At 56.8% G+C, this 6217-nt stretch overlaps 1 long non-coding RNA gene across 1 annotated transcript; it reads left to right on the forward strand.

The window, feature by feature from the left end:
- The first annotated feature begins 4030 nt into the window (after positions 1–4030).
- LOC119879053 lies at positions 4031–5286 on the forward strand. The gene is made up of 3 exons (XR_005387311.1): positions 4031–4336; positions 4715–4870; positions 4992–5286. It is a non-coding gene; the product is annotated as an uncharacterized LOC119879053 (long non-coding RNA).
- Positions 5287–6217: the final 931 nt, after the last annotated feature.

Below are 6217 nucleotides of genomic sequence, written 5' to 3' on the forward strand. Positions count from 1 at the left end.
GGGCAGAAAGCTGACCATCGTGCTGCGGTGACATCGGGAGTACTTTAGGCCGTTGGGCTTTCTGGACATAGTTCTGTTTGCTTGTAGAGAACAACTGAAGGAGTCGGAGCAGCTTTCAAAGCTCCGCTGGGCAGACACGTAGCTGGTTCATGTAGCCGGCCTACATGCAGTCACACAGAAGGCCGTCAAGTGGCTTTCCCGAGAAGCAGGTTGGCTCCACCTGATTCTTACAGATACAAAAACATCAAGTTCAAGTCACAGTAATTCCAGGGAGCACAGGCCATTGTCCCCAGGGAATCTGGACGCCCCCAGGACCGATCTGGCTTCCGTCCTACTCTGTGGAGGTGGGAGGAGGCCAGGTGGGGCTCTCAAAATGGTGTGTGGGAGACGTTCGGGTTAAGTTCAAGGGGATCCGTGAACGGCTTTGGGGTCCTGGCTGAGGCGCAAATAAGGCAGGGACTGGTCAGGACGCAGTTGTCACCACGGGTTTACTCTCCTTCATATTCCTAAGTCACACCACGAACAGCATTGGTGGCAAATAAGGGGAGAGGGGTGAACGGCTTTTTACATGTAAAGAGCTCGTACGAGTCAAGAAAATCACGAAGCCAGAGTGCAAAGCGTCCTATCCCAAGGGGATACAGGTGACCAGCACAGATGGGAAGCAAAGTGAGCCAAGACATGTAAACTGGAGCCCCGAGGAGATGCTGTTTTGTCATCCGTACTCGAGGCAGCAAAGGCCAACATGCCTTCACCTTCATTCCTCTGGGGACGGTGCCACCTCGCCCCCCGGATGCACAGCAAAGAGAACACACCCAGCAAAGAGGGAAGGAAAGGTGCGCCCAGGCGAGTGGGTGACCTGAGGTGAGCTGACGGGTGCGTGTGCACAGGGACAGAGCGAGGCAAGTCACAGCAAGAGCATCTGGAGGTCTGCCCAGGCCACGGAGGTCAAGGTGGGCACGCAGAGGTCAAGGTGAGCACGTGGAGGTCAAGGTGAGCACACAGAGGTCAAGGTCAGTGCAAATACTGAGGCCAGGCATGGGGTGGAACAAACACCCAGCAGCGGCACCAGCAACCACGCCTTCAGGCCCCTCAGTGTCTCCCCATGCTGTCACCTTGTCACCTGTCACCCTGGTGCCCTGACAGGTTTGGCCTACCCGACCCCCTCACCAAAAGGCAGACCAAAAGCCCCCCGCCAAAGAATGGAGTTTGTGGGGAACTCCAGGGCTTCTGGAAGCTAGGCCTGTGCTCTCATGGACCGAAAGAGGCCACTCAGGGCTCAGGAGAGACCCGGGGGAGAGCCCACAGCAGAGGGTGAGGCCAGGAGAGACCCCCCTCCACGGCTCGGCAACATAAGAGCTCTTCCCAAAGTATCTTTGAGTTTGTGCTTTCAGAGCTATTCAGGAAGAGGAACAGACATAAAAACCAGATACCAGACAAAGGGACACTCGGAGACTGAGAGTGACCTTTTGGAAAAGAAACCAAGTGTTCGGGTAAAAACGGGTCTGAGAGCTGGCCGAGAAAGTATGAGAGGAGAGGCTAAAACCAGACAGAGCGTCGGGGCAGGATGGCCTCCGCTGCACAGGGGGGTTCTGGTCAGTCCCTGGGGTAACATGGAGAAGCTGCTGTCCCGGAGGCCACCAGGAGGTGACGGCACTGATGGGAACAGACCCACAGAGTCCACCTCTTGTGTAACTGCCTGGGAGATGCCAAGGATAAAGGCAGGATTCTAGGAGCTTCCACGAAAACACGCAGGGAGACGTTCGGGTTAAGTTCAAGGGGATCCGTGAATGGCTTTGGGGTCCTGGCTGAGGCGCAAATAAGGCAGGGACTGGTCAGGTCCCTCACCAGCAGAGGGACTAGACCAGCAGAGGGACTAGACCAGTCCCTCACCAGCAGAGGGACTAGACCTGAGTAGACATCCGAAGGGTCCCTGGAAATTCTAGACTCCCAGGGAGGCCCAGGTGGAGCTCTGCACCCAGGCAGGAGCCACACTGCGGGTCCGCCGAGGACCGCCAGACGCACAGAAGCTTCCAGAGGCATCTGGGTTTGTACCTTTCTTGGAAGTTATTTGAAAATGTGCTGCAGCAACAGAAGAAAAAGCCAACAGAGAAAGCAAGAACCCGAGGCCCTCGGCTGCCCTTGGCTAGGTCCCCACGCATCCCGCTGGCTCCAGGCTTGTCTCTCGGGCCTCTCGTGGGCCCATCTCCTCCCTGTGTCCCCTCGTGGCTGTCCTCTCTGCTGGTCTGTGTCCTGATGTCCCCTTCCCACGAGGATGCCAGTCCTATGGGATTAGAGCCCACCCCAGTGGCCTCATTGTACCTCCATCACTGACCCCATCTGCAAACCGTCATGCCTGAGGTCCGGGGGTTCGGGCTTCCCGGGTGGGTCCTGGGGGGACACGGTTCAGCCCCTTGCATGTACTAACATGTTACCCCTGGAAAGAACAGAATGCACAACGCAGATTGCAACACGGTCCGATTTTGCACAACCGATGGAGTGTGAGGAAAGAGAGCCCACCTGGCCGCCGCACCCCGCAGGCCTGTGTTTTACAGCACCCGCTGCCGCATTGGTGCGGGTGGGTCCCTTCACATGGCCCAGAGCTTGGGTTTTCGGGCACGGTTGGTGAGGGCGGGTATTTTTCTCTCTCTCCTCCTGTGAACACCTGCCCTCAGCCACCTCCACCAGCCCACGTGGGGATCTCGGGGTTCTGGCCATCGGTCGGTCCCCTCGGCCCTCACAACCTGGTGACGTGGTGCAGCCCCTCTTGCCCGGAGCCTGCGCAGGGGGAGGCCGAGGCCCAGCCCGCACGGGCCTGCCCCCCTGGCGCCCAGCGACCCCCGGGCCCAGCAGTCACTAGAAATGCCCCCCAGCGGGCTCTCTTCTTGTCCCCAGAGACACACACCTGTCGTGTGGAGGCTTGTTCCATCTCGCTCTCCCTCTTGCACGTCGTAGTTCTTCTGTCCCGGGAACAGAGGATTTTAAAGCACAAAGTTGCTTTGCCATGTTGACCTACAGGTCCTCGCTTACTGGTTTTTAAATGTCATGACCTATTAGAAATAAGGCAGCCTGCAACTCAGTTACAGGAACGACTGTGACGTGACCGACCGAGACCCTGTACAGGTGACAGAGCGGCGTTACGTCCCGAGACGCGGGGGGAGGCAGGCACAGGAGGCACCGGGCAGGTTAGCAGCCAGGATCGGATCTGCACTGTTCTCCCGAACTTCAGGAGCAGCCCGGGTGTAGGGTGCGCGATGTGAGTGACCCAAGCCCCAGCGTTACGTCAGCATCACTGGGGTCACGTCACTGTCTACACGGGATGACCTCTCGGACAGAGGGGAGGCGGAGTTTTGGCATTGGGACAGGACCATAGAACAGCTCAGTCCCCAGCTGTCTCTGCAGAGCAGGGTCATGTGCATCCTGTTCTGCGACTCATTTTGGCTCACTCATACACTCCTGCACGCACTCGCATGCACATGCTCACATGCACCCACTCACCACTCATGCATATGCTCACGTGTATGCACATTCCTGTACGCACACTCACACACGCAATGTTCTTGCACATGTGCACTCACCTGAACACACATGCACATGCTCACACCCACTCACCACTCATGCATATGCTCACGTGCATGCACATTCCTGTGCACACACACACACAACGTTCTCGCAGATGTGCACTCACCTGTTCACACGTGCACATGCTCACATGCACCCACGCACCATTCATGCATATGCTCACATGCATGCATATACCTGTGCACACACTCACACACGCAACATTCTTGCACATGTGCACTCACCTGTACACATGCACATGCTCACATGCACCACTCACCAATCATACATATGCTCACGTGCATGCACATACCTGTGCACACACACAATGCTCTCACACATGGGTACACACTCACCCACATCCACGTGTACATGCTTGCATGCACATGCTTACATGCATGCACACAATGCATGCAGTCACATGCTTGCACACACATGCTTACCTGCATGTGCTCACACGCATATCCTCACACACCCAAATGCACACTCGTGCACATGCTCATATGTATGCACTTGTGCACATGTTCACACATGCACACACAGATGCACACATGCACAAGCTCTCACATGTGCATGTGCACACACATTCATGAACACAAACTCGCACTCAGGAGCTCACACTCACATACACATGCTTTCACACACGCAGGTGCCGATGTTCAACGCTGGTGATTCAAACCAGAAGAGACCTCCACGCCTGTTTGGAGGAGACACCTGGTATTTCCTTCATGGGAAGCAAGCGCCAAATGGAAAAGAGTTTTGCCCTCAGCTTTGACAGGTAATCCCGCTTCTGGGAGTTTATTTGAGGAGAAAGTGAAAGTGAGAGGAAACGTTTCTGTAGGAGGAAGTTCTCACAAGTGTGAATTGTAGGAATAGAATTCAACGATGTAAATGCCCATCAACAGATGGGTGTGCAAAGACACTGTGTCACACTGGCCATGCATGCTGTGCAGTCAGTGACATTATCCTTTAAAGCAGGCTTTAATATGTGAAAATTCTACATGCTACATAAAATTTTTGAAAAGCAGGAAAAACACAAACTGGTAACTATGGTTATCTCTGGGTGGAAGTATCATTGGCAACTTAAATGTTCCTTAGATTTTTTTTTTGCTTTATTTTCTATTCTTATAATCAGAAGGATATGTGCATTTTCCAGACGTGCATCCTGCCCCGTGGCTCGTCCAGCCCCAGCCCCAAGACATTCTGGGAGCCCCGAGAACTGCACGGGGCCCGTTGGTGCAGAAACAGCACTCCTCATCTCCCCACGCCGTCCCTCCTGCATGTGGACAGGCTCCCGTCACCCTGGCTCCAGGTACCACCTGTTGCCGTTGCCCTTGGCATAGGACTGACACTCACTAGTCACCCAGTAACAAGCTGGCAGCGTGGCTGCCACTCCCCTGAGACCAGTAACCACCTCTCATTTATCTTTGCAGTTCCCATCAGGCCTGGCAAGTCACCTGGACGCTAATGAAGCTCCACACACATCCACACAGTTTGATTTGATTTCAATTAGTTCAGTATTTATCATCCACCAAGAAAAAGCTGATCAAACTGTCTGAGCTCTGCAGGCGTGAGTCTGAGCTGTGTCTCACTTGCCGGTAGAGGCCCGGCCGCAGAAAGCAAATAACTCAGTGCGTCTTGCCGGGCAGCCACCGTTGTCCACACACCCTGGGGTCTGCCCAGGTGTCCACCTGCACAGCGAGGACCCGGAGGGAGCCGGGAGCTGAGGCAGGGCCTTCTGGGGGTGGGGGGGAGCTTGGCGGTTGGCTGCACTTGGCCTGGTTCATCGCACTGGGATTTGATGGGGAAGGACGCGGGCAGGGAGCAAGGACACGGGCCAGCATGGGGGACAGGGAAGGGCCGGAGAGTGGCGGGCCATGGGACGCCCTCAGGGACCCTGCAAGGAGACCCAAACTGTGTCCCGGGTGGGGAGGGTGATGCTGGAGCCCCGCTGCAGCTGGGTGGGCAGGCGAGGGATTTAATGAGCACCAGAGTAGACCCTCGGTGCCTCGAGAAGCCAGGTTTTCCTGCCGCAGTGTGGAGGAAGATTCTAGAACACAAACGCTGTGAGGGCAGAGATGTTTGTGTGCTTCACCAATCTGTGCCCCTAGGGTGGGCAATAGGAGGCACCCATTAAGGTCTGTTGAACGCAAAACAGAGCAAGCACTGGAACGAGATGGCTGGCGGCTCCTTCTGGTGCCGGGGACAGGGGACAGGGGTCATCTGCTTCCGAGGCCCAGTCACTGGCTGCCGCAGCTCTGGGCATCGCTGCGGGAGGAGGGGCCCTGCCTGCCGCCCAGGGGCCTGGGGTCACCTGGGAAGCGGGCCCAGAAGCACCCAATGGGGGCAGACCCTACCGGCTGGCGGGGGAGCATCGCCCTTCTGTCCTGCGTCACGGCTTTCTAAGATCCTGAGAACGTGGAAGCCTGTGTCATCGAGGACTGCTGGCTGGGGGATAGCGGGCCTCTGAGGAGAGGTCAAGAGCCAGGACACGCCGAGCCCCACAGGAGACGAGGTGGCCCCGGTGTCACTGAGCCCCCAGGCCCCCTGCTTTGCTCCACAGGCTGCACGGCTGCGGCAGGCGCGGCCCAGTGGGGTGTGAGCAGACTCCTGCGGGGGGCCGGGCCCCCCTCTGACCCCCCTAGAGGTGGGCGGGGGC

Source organism: Canis lupus, unplaced genomic scaffold, assembly GCF_011100685.1.
Source record: "Canis lupus familiaris isolate Mischka breed German Shepherd unplaced genomic scaffold, alternate assembly UU_Cfam_GSD_1.0 chrUn_S2235H2435, whole genome shotgun sequence".
Classification (NCBI taxonomy): domain Eukaryota; kingdom Metazoa; phylum Chordata; class Mammalia; order Carnivora; family Canidae; genus Canis; species Canis lupus.